This window comes from Rhinoderma darwinii, chromosome 3 (genome assembly GCF_050947455.1).
Source record: "Rhinoderma darwinii isolate aRhiDar2 chromosome 3, aRhiDar2.hap1, whole genome shotgun sequence".
NCBI classification, from domain to species: domain Eukaryota; kingdom Metazoa; phylum Chordata; class Amphibia; order Anura; family Rhinodermatidae; genus Rhinoderma; species Rhinoderma darwinii.
The window spans coordinates 264,048,182-264,066,568 of record NC_134689.1 but is presented as its reverse complement, the minus strand read 5'-3'; the positions used below and the strand labels follow the sequence as shown (position 1 = coordinate 264,066,568).

The following is an 18,387-nucleotide window of genomic DNA, read 5'->3' as shown; positions in this document are numbered from 1 at the left end:
TTAGTGCATGAAAATGGCGCATCTGAGAAAGTTGGAGGAGGCTGCTAGTGATGTATAGCATACTAGGGGATGTCAATCAAGCATGGAAATGTGGTTTGGAGGCAGGACTATGTGACTCTTCAGGATAACGGAACCGCACAATGACCCTTTAATGAGTAATTAGCATATAGTGCGTGCAGTTAAAAAAAAAAATTGTATAGATTTTGCTGCATCTGAAAAAAACATACAAGGGAATGTGTGGAAATATTGTCAGGTCATGTATTACTGCATGGTGACGGTTCAAGGGGTTAAAGCTACCTGACAGGTTCCCATTAAATATGCAATGAATTGAAAATAATTCCATCTGCCCTGCTATTTTGAAATTATAAATATATCCTATATAATTACAGCTTCAGAACGAAGCTCATACATATATACGGCACGAGAAGAAATCTCAATACATGTATACAGCACCAGAACAAAGCTAAATACATATATACAGCACCAGAACTAAGCTCAGTACATAAACACAGCATCAGAACCAAGCTCAATACAGTACCAGAACCAAGCTCAGTACTAGGGGCATACCTAGAAAAGACTGGGCCCCATAGCAAACTGTTGACTGGGCCCCCCCCATCCCATATGTGCCACACACAGTCCCCCTTGTAAATATTGCCCCCCTGTAGATTCTGCCACAAAGCCCCCCTGTAGATTCTGCTTTACAGCCTCCCCTGTAGACAGTGTAACACCCCCTTGTATAAAGTGCTCCACTCCCCCTTGCAGACAGTGCCATACAGCCCCCTCGTAGATAGTGCCCCCACCTCCCTCCTGTAGATAGTGCCATACAGCCCCCTGTAGATAGCGCCATACAGCCCCCCTGTAGATAGCGCCATACAGCTCCCCTGTATAATACAATACAGCAGCCCCTGTAGATAGCACCGCCCACCTCCTTCTGTAGATACTGCCACACAGCCCCCTCTGTAGATAGCATTCCCACCTCCCCCTTGTAGAGTGCCATATATACCCCTGTAGATAGTGCCATACAGCCCTCCCTGTAGATAGCGCCATAAAGCCCCCTTGTAGATAGTTCCATACAGCCCCCCCTGTAGATAGTGTGACACAGCCCCCCTGTAGATAGTTCCATACAGCCCCCCTATAGATAGTGCCATACTGTCCCCCTGTAGATAGTGCCATACAGCCCCCTGTAGATAGCACCATACAGCCCCCCTGTAAATAGTGTCAAACTGCCCCCTTGTGAGTAGTGACATGCAGCCCCCCTGAAGATAGCGCCATTCAGCAGCCCCCCTTTTGGTAATGTATAGATAGCGCTCCCAAACAAATAAAACAAAAAAAAAATTATACTCTCCTAGGCCACGCTCCCACAATGAACAGAGCTTCTACACAGCCTCCTCAACGCGACGGGTCCATTGCGTAGGTCGGCGTGATTCACTGACGTCTTCACGCCGGCCTGTGCAGAGATCCAGTCACTGCGTCTGTAGCCTAGTTAATAAAGGAGTATTCCGGTTACAACAAGTTACCCCCTATCCGTAGTGTAGGGGGTAACTTGCTGATCGGTGGGTGTACGACAGCTGGGATCCCCACCGTTTACGAGAACAAGGGTCGCTCATGTGCACTAAATACAGTACCACAACCAATCTCGGTACATATATACAACACCAAAATGAAGCTCAGTACATATATATAGCACCATCACAAATACAAGTCAATTTAGTGCAACCCCTGCCGTATAGGTTTGTATGGTGCAAAACTACAGCTCCCAGCATGGTCCGAACAATGGTAATGATATGCTGGGAGTTGCTGTTTCACAAAAAAATAATACCACCCATCTCTCTGCAGATTATACAGTGACTATAGAGCTCATTAGAGGCAGAATAAACATTTACATTAAGTGACTCACAGGTGATGTCTTGTCAGATTCTAGTTGTTCTTTTTCTCTTTTCTTCTCCATCCCGATAAAAAGACTTCTATGATGATTTCTCCTGGCCACAGCTCATTTCTGCAGTTTTCCGCTCAGATGCCTTCAGCTTCTCACTTTACAAACATTTCTGCACCTATAAACGAAGATAAAATTATCATTGTGCCACACACTACACCCCTAAATATAATAATGCCATACACTGCACCTCTAATTCTGTAGATATGGCCCTACATATATCCCCCCTGTAGATAGTAACCCACATATAGCCGCCCTGTAGTTTGTGCCCCATATAGCCCCCCTGTAGATAGTGCCCCACATATAGCCCCCCTGTAGATAGTGTCCTACATATAGCCCCCCTGTAGATAGTGTCCTACATATAGCCCCCTATAGACATTGCCCCACATATAGCCCCCTGTATATAGTGCCCCACATATAGTTCCCCTGTAGATAGTGACCCACATAAAACCCCCTGTAGATAGTACCTCACATATAGCCCCCTTGTAGTTAGTGCCCACATATAGCCCCCATGCAGATTGTGTCCCACATATAGCCCCCCTGTAGATAGTGCCCGACATATAGCCCCATGTAGATTGTGCCCCACCAGTAGATATTGCCACTTACACTTACAAGAGGAAAAAAAACCTTTACATATTTACGTGATCCCATTCCCGCGTCGTCCTTTTGCAATGCAGGCCTGCTGTTAAGGATCTGCCAGGCGCAGCTTCTGGATCTACGCCCATAGGTAATCAGTCTGCACCTGCTTCTATGTCTGTGAGACTGACTCCATCTTCCACCACTCAGGATGGCAGGCTTAGGAGTGGGAGAGCCTATCACAGCCTGGCCAGACGGAGCTAGCTCCCGCCCTCTGTCTATTTATACCTGCCTTTCCTGTTCCTCCTTGCTTGTGATTCTTCTCGTTTGGTTTCCTGGCCCTGCTGCAGCTTCTTGAACTATTTGACCCTGCTTCATATTGACCCAGGCTTACTGACTACTCTCCTGCTCTGCGTTTGGTACCTCGTACACTCCTGGTTTGACTCGGCTTGTTCACTACTCTCCTGCTCTGCGTTTGGCACCTCGTACACTACTGGTTTGACTCGGCTCGTTCACCACTCTTGTTGCTCACGGTGTCGTGGGCAACTGCCCCTTTTCCCTTGCTTCTGTGTACCCTTGTCTGTTTGTCTGTCGTGCACTTATTGAGCGTAGGGACCGTCGCCCAGTTGTATCCCGTCGCCTAGGGCGGGTCGTTGCAAGTAGGCAGGGACTGAGTGGCGGGTAGATTAGGGCTCACTTGTCTGTTTCCTTACCCCCGTCATTACACCTGCTCTGAAATTCACCTGAAACTAGTGTTCAGCCCATAACAAAAGAGATATGATACACTGACTCAGCTCTGCACTAGTGCCAGGACAGGTTTTCAGCCTCTGGATGTAAATAAGAAGTTTTCCATTTATTAACAGCAACTTTAAAAATGGTGAGGCGTTGAAACATAAAGTGTATTATAAAGTTGAATATAATACGGGGAAAGCCTTTGATCTAATTATATGTATCTGCATTTTCTTTCTTTTTTTTTTTTTTTTTTTCTTTTCAAGAATTGACTAATATCACTTATGGTACAGATTTATTACTGCTCTAACTTCTGTGTTGATGGGATGTAGACTTAGAGGATGACCCCTCATTATGGTTAGAGGCCTGGGTTGTATATGTAAGATGTAATAAATGTATAAGCAAGATACTTTACGCAATAATATATATAATCAAAACATATGTTCATGCTTACTATATGTAACAAATATGTCTTAGCTAAATTCAGTAGCCTAAACAGAAAACATTTCATGAAACAGGAATTGGTTAAGAATTAGGAGCCAATCTTCTTATTGCTTTTAATACTCTTCAGATTTGATATTTTGTACACATCAAGCTCCAGAATCAGTTTTGCTGAAGGCATTTCTCATAGGATTACTTTGATTCTCATTTTTTTTTTTCCATTTATCAAGAATTTAAACCAAACAGAACTTAATATCCTTCTGACAATTTGAGTCATGAAGACCTTTTACAAATTTTTAGATTATTTCAGCCAAACCTTCTACATCATTAAAATAACAAAAAAAAATATTTTTAAAAATGCAACGAGGAAATAGCATTTGTCCCACAATGGACAATCCATCCTCAAAGCTAATTGAAGAAACTTTAATTAAAACTTCAATTAGGTCTCGCTCATTTAATGGCTGGCTGTAAACCATTGGGGCTGTTAAGAGCTTAACTGTGAGCTCGCAGTAAAATATTCTGCAGTGTGAGTCCCTGAATTTACATTCATTACAAACAATTTAGCAAATTAAGTAGTTTATGACAGAAGGGAATGTAGTGATCAAACTCAATGTCTGGTGATTGAATTGAATTGAATTTCACATTTCTAGCGGCACAATGCATTTTACTCATTTTGGTTAGATAAATTGTATAATATGTGATTTATTAAATGTATTTATGCTGGTATTCTCATGTATAGATGATAAATACTAGTATTTTCATAATGTGTCAAGTTTAGCTCATTCATTAACAGATTTGCACATTTCATTGGTAGCAGTTTGTCCTTGAAGATCTAATATGAGTATTGAGAAATCCAGAGAGACATTCATTCCTTAATGGGATCAGTTGTTTTTTTTTTTAGAAAAATGTTGAAGATGATGTATAACCAAGTGCCCTTCCAATGGTGTCCGCAGACATTACATTGTTGTTGATATACCTTTCACTGAGTCTGAATAAGAAGCCTTCTAGTGCTCCAAACTTGTAACTGTATATAAAAAAAAAAGGGGTCTAGCTTCTGAAACCCTCAATGAACAGTTGGGAGCAGCTATGGCCAGCCATATAGTTCCCCTGCTACATCCATATAAATACATGGCTAAACCGGGTCCACCAGAGTGAGAGCCACTCTTTATAGACACTATCCACATTGAGTTATAGAGGTGGATCCGGAGCAGGAGACCCACCTGTATGATGTCCATATGGGACTTGTCCTTGTAAAACAACTACGATAAATACAATTATTTAAATATTATGCACGTTTAAATTGATGTATTTTGTAGATTGCACCATTAGACTAATTTATTTTCTTTTATATTCTGTGCATTACACTATTGCTGGCATGGATAATTTTGAATGATATATAGTAGGACTTTGCCTGAATGAAATAATTATATTTAAAGTTATAACTTAACAGATTAAAGGGGTTGTCCAGTAAGATAAAATCCTTAGGATAGGCCATCAATATCTAATGGGGGGGGGGGGGAGTCTGACTTTTGGCACCCACATTATTTAGCTGTTTCACAATATTACAGCCTTCTTCCATGATGGCATTTTGCAGTATTGAGCAGCGTAAGCAATGAAGAGGTAGAAGCACTTGTCGGAGCAACGCAGCCCCTTAAAAAAGCTGACCAGCTTGAGTACTGAAAGTCAGACACCCACCTATCAGAAAATGAAGGCCCATCTTGAGCATAGACCATCAATTTTATCTCAATGAACAACCCCTTTAACTAACACCAGAAATAACTTTTTTGTCATCTAATAAAACCACACAAACAAAGGCTATGGTCACCTAACTAAATCGAACAATAGTTTTACCTAGATTTCTATTCTGTATAAAAAAAAACTGTCTTCCTCTGTTAGGATCCCCAGTTCTGATTGGTCTTACCGACAATTTTTGGACTCTATTATCACTGAATTTACACATTGTTATGGGACAGTTCTCTGCAAAAAATTGTTCAATTAAATCAAGTAAACCAGTTTAAATATCAAAACAATAAAATAACTATTTAATTTGAATAGAGTGAAAACATACCTGGGAATAACAGAACAGAAGAAATTTGATCCAGCGCTGGTTGATTTAAAAGGAAACGATGTTCCAAGTTTATTAGTACAAATGGCACATGACTAAGGACAGGTGATCTGTCAGAAACACGTAGCCTTATTGCTGATGCAACCACCGTTACTTACTTCCATCGGATTTTACCATTTGTACTAATAAAGTTGGAACATCGTTTCCTTCTAAATCAACCAGCGCTCGATCAAATTTCTTCTGTTCTGTTTATTCACATCGTGTGCCGCCACGTAGGATCCGAGCGCAGTCCATACATTAACCCAGATAACGGTGGAGGAATCCTCCTATTTTTTCCTATACCTGGGAATACTGAGTGCAAGAAAAACACTAGTATATGTCACATCATATTTATTATAAGCTAGAAGAGGTCTTGTAATAGGAAACTATAACATTGAATTATTATAAGGGAAATGCACTTAAAAACCGTCACTATGAGCATATTTTAAGGTTCTCTTTATTTAAATTATGTTTATTACGTGAGAACTCTGTGAACTATAATTAAGGCAGAGGTGTAGTTTGGCTTTCTTCACCTGGCGCAAAGATTCCATTGATCTAGCTTTGTATACCCTGGCCAAGGCAAACTGGCTTGTTAGTTATCTCCTAACACCCAGAACCCACCAGCAACAGCTTTCCCTCCAGACATGTCCCAGAATTATGGTATTGTGATATCAAAAATTTTAATTTACAACTGTGGCTATTGCTGGAGACAGTATGTTTGCGACCTCTCCATAAGTACTATTAATAAGCTTGTTCTGCCAGATATTTTCCAGTTCCCTGTCAAATGAATAAAGCCCTAAGAGTCAAAACCTGTCATCAGACCAGTGTAGAGATGTATCAGACATAATATTCAAAGTTGATACCCTGCAATATTGCATTGCTTTAATGTATAACTCTCATGTATGACCTTATATTCCACTACCATTACATTGCTGACATAGCTAGCAGGTGCATCTGAATAGCTGGGGTTTTTATACCTGCACTATATTGTCAAAACGAATGTGGGCAACTAACTATCAACACCTATGTGGGCTTGTTGGACATCCCATTCCAAAACCATGGGTGTTGGGACCCCTTTTGGCACTATAACAGCCTCCACTCATCTGCGAAAACTTCTCACAAGATTTTGGAGTGATTATATGGGCGTCATTTGGCGTCATCAGGCACTGATATTGGACAAGAAAATCTGACTTGCAATCAGTGTTTCAATTCATTTCAAAGGGGTTTGATGGGGATAATGTCAGGGCTCTGCGCAGGCCACTTGAGTTCTTCCACATCAAACTCATCAAACCATGTCTTTATGGACCTTGCATCGTGCAGCCTTTCCCAAACTGTTGCTACAAAGTTGGAAGCATACAATTGTCCATATTCTGACTCATTAAGATAAAAAGGGGGATAAAAAAGAGAGAAAACGGCGCTCCTCTAAGGTGATATCGTTCTGGTATTTGTAGGATAATAGTAGCTTAATGAATGGAGCTCACCTTGGTGAGTTGTGCAATGTCGCCAGCACAACTAGGTAGAAAAGAGGAGAAATAGCAATTAAGAGAAAATCAGTCTGAGGAAAAAACATACACACACCTGTGCTGAAACGCCCATGATGAACCTTCACCTTGCCAGTTTAACCTGGAAGTGAAGCATATGATACAAGTATATAAGATGATGTATTGTAACCAAATTTATATGCCTGATGAAGACCACAGTGCGTGGTTGAAACGCGTTGCAGCAATCAAATTTTATATTGTTCTTTTTTAATAATTAAATCGTTGAAAATACACCCTGATGATTTTTGTGAAGATATCAGTACAATCCACACCTGAGCACCCGTTCAGAGGAGCAGCTTTTTCTTCCTAATCTGCATCATATTCTGACTCAATAACTTGGCTGTAAGTCTTAGGCTTGTGAGAGACAGCCCTGTATCTATATTAAACCACTACTCACACCGAGAGATGTCTTGTCAGACAGTATTAACTCGACCATAAGGCTTGTAGAATGATCCAGTGCTTTATTCCATCCTGAATTCTTGTAAAATGGTGATAGCTGCCAGGTTGCTGCATATACAGAGAGCACATGGAGAATGAAAAGATGGCTGCTACCAGCAGGGAGAGGGGAAGAGCTAATACATCACAGCTAGAGTACAGGAACACATGAGGGCCAATATTAAAACACAAACCGACAAAAATAGCAGTATAACAGATACATGTCAATGCAGGGGCGGACATACCGCATGTGCAGCCGGTGCAGCTGCACAAGGGCCCCGCGTGGGAAGGGGGCCCGTTCAGTGGCGTAACTACCACAGTAGCAGCCGTAGCAGCTGCTACGGGGCCCGCGGCATGGGGGGGCCCGTGTCGCCCTGACAGGCACATTACATTTTATGTACCAGGCCTGGCGGCACGGGCCCCCTCATGCCTAGTAGCATCACAACACTAGGCATGAGGGGAGGGAGGGGGCGGGGGCCCGGTGATAGCCGCCACACTGCACTACCAATCGGGAGGGAGGGGGCGGGTGCCCGGGCCCGGTGATAGCCGCTACACTGCACTGCCAATCTGGCACAGATGAATAGGACAGGACGGCGATGCTGGTGGTAGGAGGAGCGCTCAGGCAGGGGAGAGGACAGGGGGCGGTGCGACGTAAGACTTCGGGCGGCTGGACAGTACAGTCAGGACTGCCGGAGAACTCATAGGATGAGCGGAGGACAGACACAGGACGAGTGGAGGACGTGCAGACTGCAGAGGACAGGTAGATGAAGTTAAAAAGTTCATGTCAGAAGGGAGAAGTTTTTATGTAGAAAAATCTGCCTCATAATTCCTTCCGGAATTTTGAGGCATATTTTGACCTGCCGGTAGAACACTTCCCGCGTTTTTCATTGCGTTTTTTTGTGGCGTTTTTCGGCCATCGGGCCGTGGGCAGGGAAACGCAGCAAAAAACGCATTTTCTGCCTGCCATTGTTGTCAATGGGAAGTCAGAGACAGAAACGCCCGAAGAAAGGGCATTGCGCTTCTTTTTCCCGCATGCGGTTTTTACTGCTCGCAGGAAAAATTTCATGGATTTCAATGGGAGGCACTTTCTGACGTTTTTCGCGAAAAAAACCTCAGTGTGAACTCCCCCTAACACAGGGGCGTAACTACTGCTATAGCAGCCGTAGCGGCTGCTACGGGGCCGCGGCATGAGGGGGCCCGCGTCACCTGCCGGCACGGGCCCCCACCTTGGCCGGAATCTCCGCTAGCTGCCGCTATGGCTGCTACAGCGCGATGCCACGGAACACTACGGCAGAGCAGGGAGTATCTCCCCGCTCTGCCATTAAACATAAGACATGTATCCCCTATCCACAGGATAGGGGATACGTGTGTGATCGCTGGCATTGATAGGGAGAACGGGGGACCGAAAGTCCCCTGAAGTTCTCCATCACAAACCTCGGACTTCCGGGGTCTGTGTCGGCAGCTCCGTAGAAATGAATGGAGCGCCGGTCACACTTGAGCTGCGCAGACACCGGAAGTCAGAGGTGAGTGATGGAGAACTTCGGGGGACTTTCGGTCCCCCGCTCTCCCTATCAATGCCAGCGATCACACATGTATCCCCTATCCTGTGGATAGGGGATACATGTCTTTTGTCTTTTCACACTGTAGGTCGCATTTTTTTGAGTGATTGGGGGTGTATGGCGTTCCCTACAGGGGGGGGGCTGTATAGCGTTCCCTACAGGGGGGGGCTGTAAGGCGTTCCCTACAGGGGGGGCTGTATAGCGTTCCCTACAGGGGGGCTGTATAGCGTTCCCTACAGGGGGGTCTGTATGGCGTTCCCTAAAGGGGGGTCTGTATGGCGTTCCCTACAGGGGGGGGCTGTATGACTTTCCCTACAGACCCCCCTGTAGGGAACGCCATACAGAACCCCTGTAGATAACGCCATACAGACCCCACTGTAGATAACGCCATAAAGTCCCCCCTGTAGATAACACCATACAGCCCCCTGTAGATAACGCCATACAGCCCCCCTGTAGATAACGCCATACAGCCCCCTCTGTAGATAGCGCCATACAGTCCCCCCTGTAGATAGCGCCATACAGTCCCCCCTGTAGATAGCGCCATACAGTCCCCCCTGTAGATAGCGCCATACAGTCCCCCCTGTAGATAGCGCCATACAGTCCCCCCTGTAGATAGCGCCATACAGACCCCCCTGTAGATAGCGCCATACAGACCCCTCTGTAGATAGCGCCATACAGTCCCCCCTGTAGATAACGCCATACAGCCCCCTCTGTTGATAGCGCCATACAGTCCCCCCTGTAGATAACGCCATACAGCCCCCTCTGTAGATATCTTGAGATTCAGTCCTGCTTGATAGGTAACAGTGCAGTAAGCTAAGCATGATAAGATCATCTAAATTATTGCATCTCAGTTGCATGAGTGCTTTGTGTTATATTCAATGATTCAATTTAACCTAAGTCTCTAAATGTGGGCAAAGAAAATAAAAAAACTATACTCACCTCCTCCCTCGCCTCCGTTCACCCGCCGCAGCCCCCATCCTCCTGTCTCGGTCTGTGTTACAAGTGTACAAGGCTGCACTGGTGACGCGCTGCCGATGGCACGTGACCGCTGCTGCTGTGAAGGATGGAGTGGACAGAAGTTAATGTTTATAATAATTTTCTTTCTTTAATAAAATATAGACTATAGAGTTGTGTACATAATTGTGATGAAGCAATAGTAGGATTAGATAAGTATACGTGGCAAGATGGCCCCTGAACAGGGACTACGCACTAATAAAATAACAAGTCACTTCCTGGTATGAACGAACTATGAACTAGGAAGACATATCTAAAGGACCAGATAAGGGTGAACCTATCCATGGATGACACAAGTATCAAGAGGCTTACAGTGATACGTGCTTTTATAAAAGTGTGATAACATGTACCCACCCCCAGGAGAAAGGGGATATATAGAACAAATGTGTCTAATAAATAAGTCAGTGACGCCTGATGCTGAGTGAGGAGCTTTGTACCAGACTCTGTGTGGTGTGATTCCTTTCGTACGAACTCAGCGTATTATCCCTGCCGGTTGAGACTGATTAGTACCCGAACATTTTGGCGCTCGACGTGGGGCCACACTCGAGGGATAAGCCGTGTCCGTGATCGACGACCCCCAGACGCCTCAACATCGAATCACCAGCCACGCTCCCAGGAAGTCTGATCAGCTTCAAATAAAACACGGTAAGGTTAAGTTCATGTTTATGAATATTGGCTCTTATCCGTGTGGGAGAGTGAGCAGGTGATAAGATACCGAGGTATTTGGAGTCGATCCCGGCCACACTCTCAGCGACAGAGAGTTAACCCGCTGTGTGGTTCCAAGAATCATAGTATAGATAGTCGCGTCTCGCCGGCATAGGTGATAAGTATAAGTGTAATAATTTAATTCGTCGCAGGGTATAGGTTGATACCATTAAGTCGACAGAGACAAATAGTCGCAGGGTATAGGTTGATACCATTAAGACGACAGGTGTAAGTGTAATAATTTAATTGGTCGCAGGGTATAGGTTGATACCATTAAGACGACAGGTGTAAGTGTAATAATTTAATTGGTCGCAGGGTATAGGTTGATACCATTAAGACGACAGGTGTAAGTGTAATAATTTAATTGGTCGCAGGGTATAGGTTGATACCATTAAGACGACAGAGACAGACAGTCAGTTATAATTGTGTTAAAAAAAAAATATAAAAAAAAAATTGTGTTTTGTGTTCAGAAACATCGAGAATAAGGTTTCATTCTCAGGACGGTGTTAAATATAGAACAGTATGTTTAATGTGTTTAAAACAAAGAGACAGGCAAAGGAATGTGGTTCATTAACCGCAAAAGAGATAGTAGAAAAAAGAGAAGGCAAGAAGAATGTAGAAAATAGTAAAAAAGTTATGCACATAGGTGGCATATTTATAGATGGAAGAATGGGCTGCAGCTCTTAGGGAAAACAAGGGAAGATTAAGTGACGAAGGAAAGTTAGATGAAGCATTAGCTTGGCAAAGAACAGCCATAGCCATAACTAAAGACAAGTTTACTGAGCAAGAAATACGAGACAGAAAGGGTAAAATCATCAAATATGTGTATTACAAAGAACGTGTCCAGCCACCGCCCTATAATGGCGACGGTGGAATTCTAACTTCGTGGGAGTGTCCCAGTTGTGGTTAACAGAACCCGCCCCAAGTTGAATATTGTGTATCATGTCACTTTCCACGCCCCGATCCTCCCATATATGCCACGCCTTCGGCACCACTCCCCGCCCCAGGAGGCCATCTTGGTACACCTAAACCTGTTGTTCCGTTATATCCGGTACTCACACAAGAAGGTGGATTTTATAAGCCCCCTCCGTAGGATGTGGCCACGCCCGGCCCAACCAAATCAGTATGAAATAATCACCTTGTTAATTTTGTCATTTGTAGTGTTTTTTCTATTTACAGAAGTTCCAGTTTTAGTTCACTGATGAAACAACACGTCATCATAATATAGAGATGGTGGCCGTCAGATTGTACGGTTAAACATTAACGTAGATAATTCCTGTACAATGGTGTGATAAATGATTGCAGATACGTATGTTGTTTTGCCGGCATTGAAAGTGTTAAGATTGTGAGAAGCTGCGAGTTTGTGACCTCCCTCCCCCCTAAAGTGTGCTGTGTTTGGGAGGAGGAGGAGGGGGGCTGACTGGGTGCAGTCTGCAGGGCTGATGAGACAGAGGGATCTCAATATGCACTGCTGAGATATATATATGTCAGTAATGTCTACAAACCTAAATACATTTCTTCTCTTTTGCGCAAGCGCTGTTGGTTATAAAAGTTACGATATTTATGTGTTATGATGTGATCAGATTTCATGTGTTTTGATGTTAATTCAGATGTATTAAACTACAGATACTGTGAGACACGGGGTTTTGAAAATGTATGTGCCCCCCACCGTTCCTATTTTTATATACTGTTTATTGGTTTGCAGTAATTAATGTGATCAGAGATAATATTTTCTGTTTTATTGAATAACTAACTACAATTGTTTTGTTTTTGATTTCACACATGAGTTATGTCATTGTAAAGATCAAATGTTTGTCAGGAAAAAGTCATTTTTGTTTCAGGCTGTTGTACATTACAAGGGGTTAAATTAGTGTTATGTTGAGATGTAGTTGTGAACTCTGCTACATCACTCTCGCAGAGTCCACAAAGGGGGGAAGGGTGAAGGAACTGATCAGGTACAATTTTGGTTTATGTGTAAGAGACCATCCCCCTCCAGCAAAGTTACACAGGAGGCGAGGTGACATCACTCACACGAGTCTTTATGGATTTAGATGAGGGAGAAGGCAAAACAAAACTTGTCTGGACATTGTTAATTTGATGTAAAGTTTTTGGGAATGTTTTATTTTTATTTGTTTTTGTATTAATCAAGTATTTGCAGAACCTGATAAAAGTGAGATTCTCAAAGTATTCTGGATTATCAGCTGAATGAGGAGGAGTTGTGTTTGGTAGCGGCTTGTGACACCAATCCATGGAGTACCTCTACGCAAGCATATACTTTGTACTGTACTGAACAAAATGGACATGCCACTGCAGTTCTCACACAAAGTCATGGACCACAGCAGCGCCCGGTAGCATATTATTCAGCTAGACTAGACCCTGTGGCCCGAGGTTCCCCATCATGTGTGAGAGCTATCATTGCTGTAAATTCAATGTTAAACAAGGCCTCAGATTTGGTCCTGGCATTTCCACCACATGATATATATATTACTGCTATTCTAACTCAAGTACAACCTAAGCATTTGTCCACTGCAAGACATTTGAGATTAACCTGTGCGCTTCTTCTCCCTGAGCAGGTTACTTTACACCGCTGTACTACATTGAACCCAGCTACCTTACTGCCTTTGGAGCAAGGGGGGAGAAGACGTAGGTAAAGTATGGTCACAATTTTTGTCTGAAACTGATGAACATGATTGTATGGCCCTTATGGCCCAGGAAACAGTGGGCTTCGCACATGTAAAAGATACCCCACTCCAAAACCCAGACCTAAATACTCTTTGTGGATGGTTCAAGGTATTTTGTAGAAGGATCTTTTCTTACAGGATATGCAGTAACCACCGAAGATGTAGTCCTAGAAGCAGCCTCCTTACCAGCGTCCCGCTCAGCACAAGAAGCGGAGCTTAAGGCCCTGGCAGCAGCATGCCAACATGCAGAAGGAAAGACAGCAAATATATACACTGACTCTCGATATGCATTTGGGATTGCACACGATTATGGCCCCATATGGAGGGCAAGACAATTTTTGACCTCTGCAGGTACACCTGTAAAGAATGCAGACTTTGTAAAATATTTGATGGCGACCCTGATGTTACCCACAGAAGTAGCAGTAGTAAAGATAAAAGCTCACACTAAGGTGAGTTCACCAGAGACAAAAGGAAATGCCCTGGCAGACGAAGCGGCAAAGCAAGCAGCACAGAAGCTACCCGTGTTAGCAGCCGTATGTCAGATAAAAGATCCAGAGGAAACAAGACCAGCTGTAAGCCCGGAACTACGGCAAAAAACTTCAAGGACAAGCAACAAAAGAAGAAAAAGACAAGTGGACGGCCCAAGGAGCAACGCTACGAAAAGATGGCCTCTGGCAATGCCAGAATAAACTGTGCCTGCCTAAGACAATGTTCCCAATGATGGCCCAGATAACACATGGAGAGACACACCAATAAAAAACGGCAATGATGGACTTGGTAAACAAGGTGTGGTATGCCCCAGGGTTTAGTGTGATGGCCAGCAGTTTTACACAAGGATGCATGATCTGTGCAACACATAATATTGGAAGAACTGTAAAAGTACCACAGAAGCACACACCCAGACCTATATATCCGTTCCAGAGACTGCAGATAGACTATATTCAACTACCCAAAGTTGGTACCTAGGAGTATGTGCTTGTTTGTATTGATCTCTTTTCAGGATGGCCAGAAGCTTTTCCAGTAACCAAAGCTACAGCCGTAGCCACAGCAAAGAAACTGATCAACGAGGTGGTGTGCAGATATGGAGTTCCAGAGGTGATCGAGAGCGACAGAGGAACTCATTTTACGGGTGAAATCATGAACCATGTGTTGTCAGCTCTAGGCATAAGTCAAGCCCTACATACACCATACCATCCACAAAGCAGTGGGAAGGTTGAGAGACTAAATGGGACTCTCAAATTGAAAATCCAAAAAGCAATGGTAGAAAACGGGAAACCATGGACCGAGTGTCTACCATTAGCCTTGTTCTCAGTAAGATACACGCCCACAAAAAGAACAGGTCTCAGCCCATATGAGATCTTATTTGGGTCGGCTCCCAGATTAGGATGTTATTTTCCACAGGTGCTCCAAATGCAGTATGGTAGACTAACAGATTATGTATCAACGCTTGACAAACAATTGACCAAGGTGCATGCACAAGTATTTGCTTCCATTCCAGGTCCTGATTCAGTTGACGTATAAGCTAGAACCAGCAGATTGGGTCGTTGTTAAAAGACACGTGAGGAAAAGTCTAGACCCAAGATTTGATGGTCCTTTTCAAGTCCTACTCGTTACAAGCACCTCAGTGAAGCTCGAAGGAAAGGCAAGCTGGATTCACGCCAGTCATTGTAAAAAGGTTCTTCAGCCAGAAGAATGAAGATCTTTGCGGTTGTTGCGGCGGTTGTTGCGTGTGCTCTTATACAAAAAGGCAGAACTGCTACTCCTGTACACGTAATCAGTACAGAATCACTGGAACAGTTCAGGACAGGGTGGGCGAATGCCACAGTGGATAGAAAGCAGGGTAACTACACCTGTAAGGCCAATGCCCCGTGTTATACTACAAATGTGACTACAACCGAAGGGACTTGGAAAAAAGGACCACATGGAGGGACTGTGTACCTTCACATAGACAAAACAGCCAACATTAGCATACAAGAAGAGACGCCGGGGCTGTGGTTTTGTTGTTATGAACCAGATTTACAGTATCGACAGAAATATACAACCAGTAAAAATAGAAACGAAATGATAAATAAGACTTATGAAAGATGCAACAAGGAGAGGCTCAACTCTACGATTGTAATAAAAGAAACTGATGGGATGATATTATGTATGAATAATAGCCAAATAAGAAATAGGAGATATTTTGTATTCTTGATAACAATTTTAAGAGATATTTAGGAGTATTGAATGGTATACAGTTAGAAACCCAAGAGACCATCTCTCAAAATAGTCACATATTTACAAGGGGAAAAAAGAGATCTGAAAGGAAGTTTTGACCCCCATGTGTATATAGATGCTATAGGAGTCCCAAGGGGGGTCCCAGATGAATTCAAGGCCCGGGATCAGGTAGCAGCTTGATTTGAATCATTAATCCCTATGATCACAGCTAACAAAAATGTAGATTGGATAAATTATATCTATTACAACCAGCAACGGTTTGTTAACTATACTAGGGACGCTTTACAAGGTCTAGCTGACCAGTTAGGACCCACATCTACTATGACTTTCCAGAACCGTATGGCCCTTGATATGATACTAGCAGAAAAAGGAGGCGTTTGTGCCATGATAGGTACTACCTGTCGTACTTTTATTCCAGATAACACAGGACCAAACGGCAAAGTAACCATGGCAATCAAACAGATTGTTTCTTTATCCGAGGAATTAAAACGAAATTGAGGTTTCACAGACCCATGGGATCAGTATTTCTCATGGTTAACCGGATGGCAGAAAATTCTGGCCCAAATTGGGATTGTAATCTTAATCTTTCTAGTGCTTTTCGCAGTTATTGCTTGTTGTGTATTACCATGTATGAAGAAATTAATGACTAAAACTATAACTGAAGTAACTCCCACTTTTATGTTTTCTTCAGAAATTGAAGGACTTTTACCAACTCCATCCATGAAAACAACCACCCTTTATCGAGACTATTGTTCTGAAGATGAATAGATAGTGTAGGGTGTGCACCGACTCTTTAAGTCCAGCTACAAAGGGGGGTCTCCTAATAGGGGAGGCTCGTCTCAAACTGGTGAAAAAATCCTTTTACTCCCCTTTCCCAGAGCACGGACACACTTAGGTTAAGAAATGAAGAAAATAATGATAAAAGGGGGGACTGTGAAGGATGGAGTGGACAGAAGTTAATGTTTATAATAATTTTCTTTCTTTAATAAAATATAGACTATAGAGTTGTGTACATAATTGTGATGAAGCAATAGTAGGATTAGATAAGTATACGTGGCAAGATGGCCCCTGAACAGGGACTACGCACTAATAAAATAACAAGTCACTTCCTGGTATGAACGAACTATGAACTAGGAAGACATATCTAAAGGACCAGATAAGGGTGAACCTATCCATGGATGACACAAGTATCAAGAGGCTTACAGTGATACGTGCTTTTATAAAAGTGTGATAACATGTACCCACCCCCAGGAGAAAGGGGATATATAGAACAAATGTGTCTAATAAATAAGTCAGTGACGCCTGATGCTGAGTGAGGAGCTTTGTACCAGACTCTGTGTGGTGTGATTCCTTTCGTACGAACTCAGCGTATTATCCCTGCCGGTTGAGACTGATTAGTACCCGAACACTGCCAATAACTCCTCATTGGTGTGCTGCTGAGGACAGTAGTTCCACAGCAAATCGCTGTTGAGGGCATTGATTGGCTGCAGCGGTCATGTGCCATCGACCGCGCGTCACCACAGCAGCTTTGTAAACACAGAAAGGGATAGGGGCTGCGGAGGGGGAACGGAGGCGCCGGAGGAGGTGAGTATAGGTTTTTCATTTTCTTTGCCCACATTTAGGGACTTAGTTTAGATAAGAATTTAACCCGGAAAAAAATGTGTTACTTGTGTTCTAAACTGGTAATAAAATGTACAATATAAATCTTCCTTCATAATTTTTATTAGTAAGGTTTATTTTTATATGCATATATATGTTTAGGTAACTTTGTCGGTATTGGGGGGGGGGGGCGGGGGGGCCCTGGCACATTATCTGCACAGGGGCCTTTTGCAGTCTGTGTCCGCCACTGTGTCAATGAATGAAACAAGTTGTGGGACATGACAGTCCAAAATGTTTTGGTATGCAGCAGCATTAATGATACCCTTCATTGGAAATAGGACCGTAGCCCAAACCCTGATAAACAGCTCCAGACCACTCTCTCTCCTCCACCAATTTGTACAGTAGGCACTATGTAATCCGGTAGGTAGCGGTCTAATGGCATCCGCCAAACCCAAATTCGTCCATCAGACAACCAGAAAGTGAAACGTTATTCATCATTCCAGAGAGCACATTTCCACTGCTCCAGAGTCCATATACTTCACTGATAGAACAATTGTTGTACAAAGTTGTTGTGCCCCAAATTAATAATATAATTCATTAACTTAACAGGTTCCCGACCGCTGGCCGTATTTATACGGCCAGCGGTCAGGGTCTCTGAAGTCCGCCGTATAGACTATTTACGGCGGCACTTCAGAGAATGTGCACGCGCGATCGCGTGCACACAGCTCTATGCCCTGGCTGTTGCTAACAGCCATGGGCACTGGGCAGAATGTCAGGGGCCAATCTTTTGGTCCCTGAACATGAGATCGCTGTGACAACCAATCACAGCGATCACATGCATTTCTGCATATAA

At 43.5% G+C, this 18,387-nt stretch overlaps 1 long non-coding RNA gene across 1 annotated transcript; it reads left to right on the top strand.

The window, feature by feature from the left end:
- The first annotated feature begins 10,377 nt into the window (after nucleotides 1-10,377).
- Nucleotides 10,378-17,267, top strand: LOC142749610 (uncharacterized). Its single transcript, XR_012882432.1, has 2 exons — nucleotides 10,378-10,977; nucleotides 15,217-17,267. It is a non-coding gene; the product is annotated as an uncharacterized LOC142749610 (long non-coding RNA).
- Nucleotides 17,268-18,387: the final 1,120 nt, after the last annotated feature.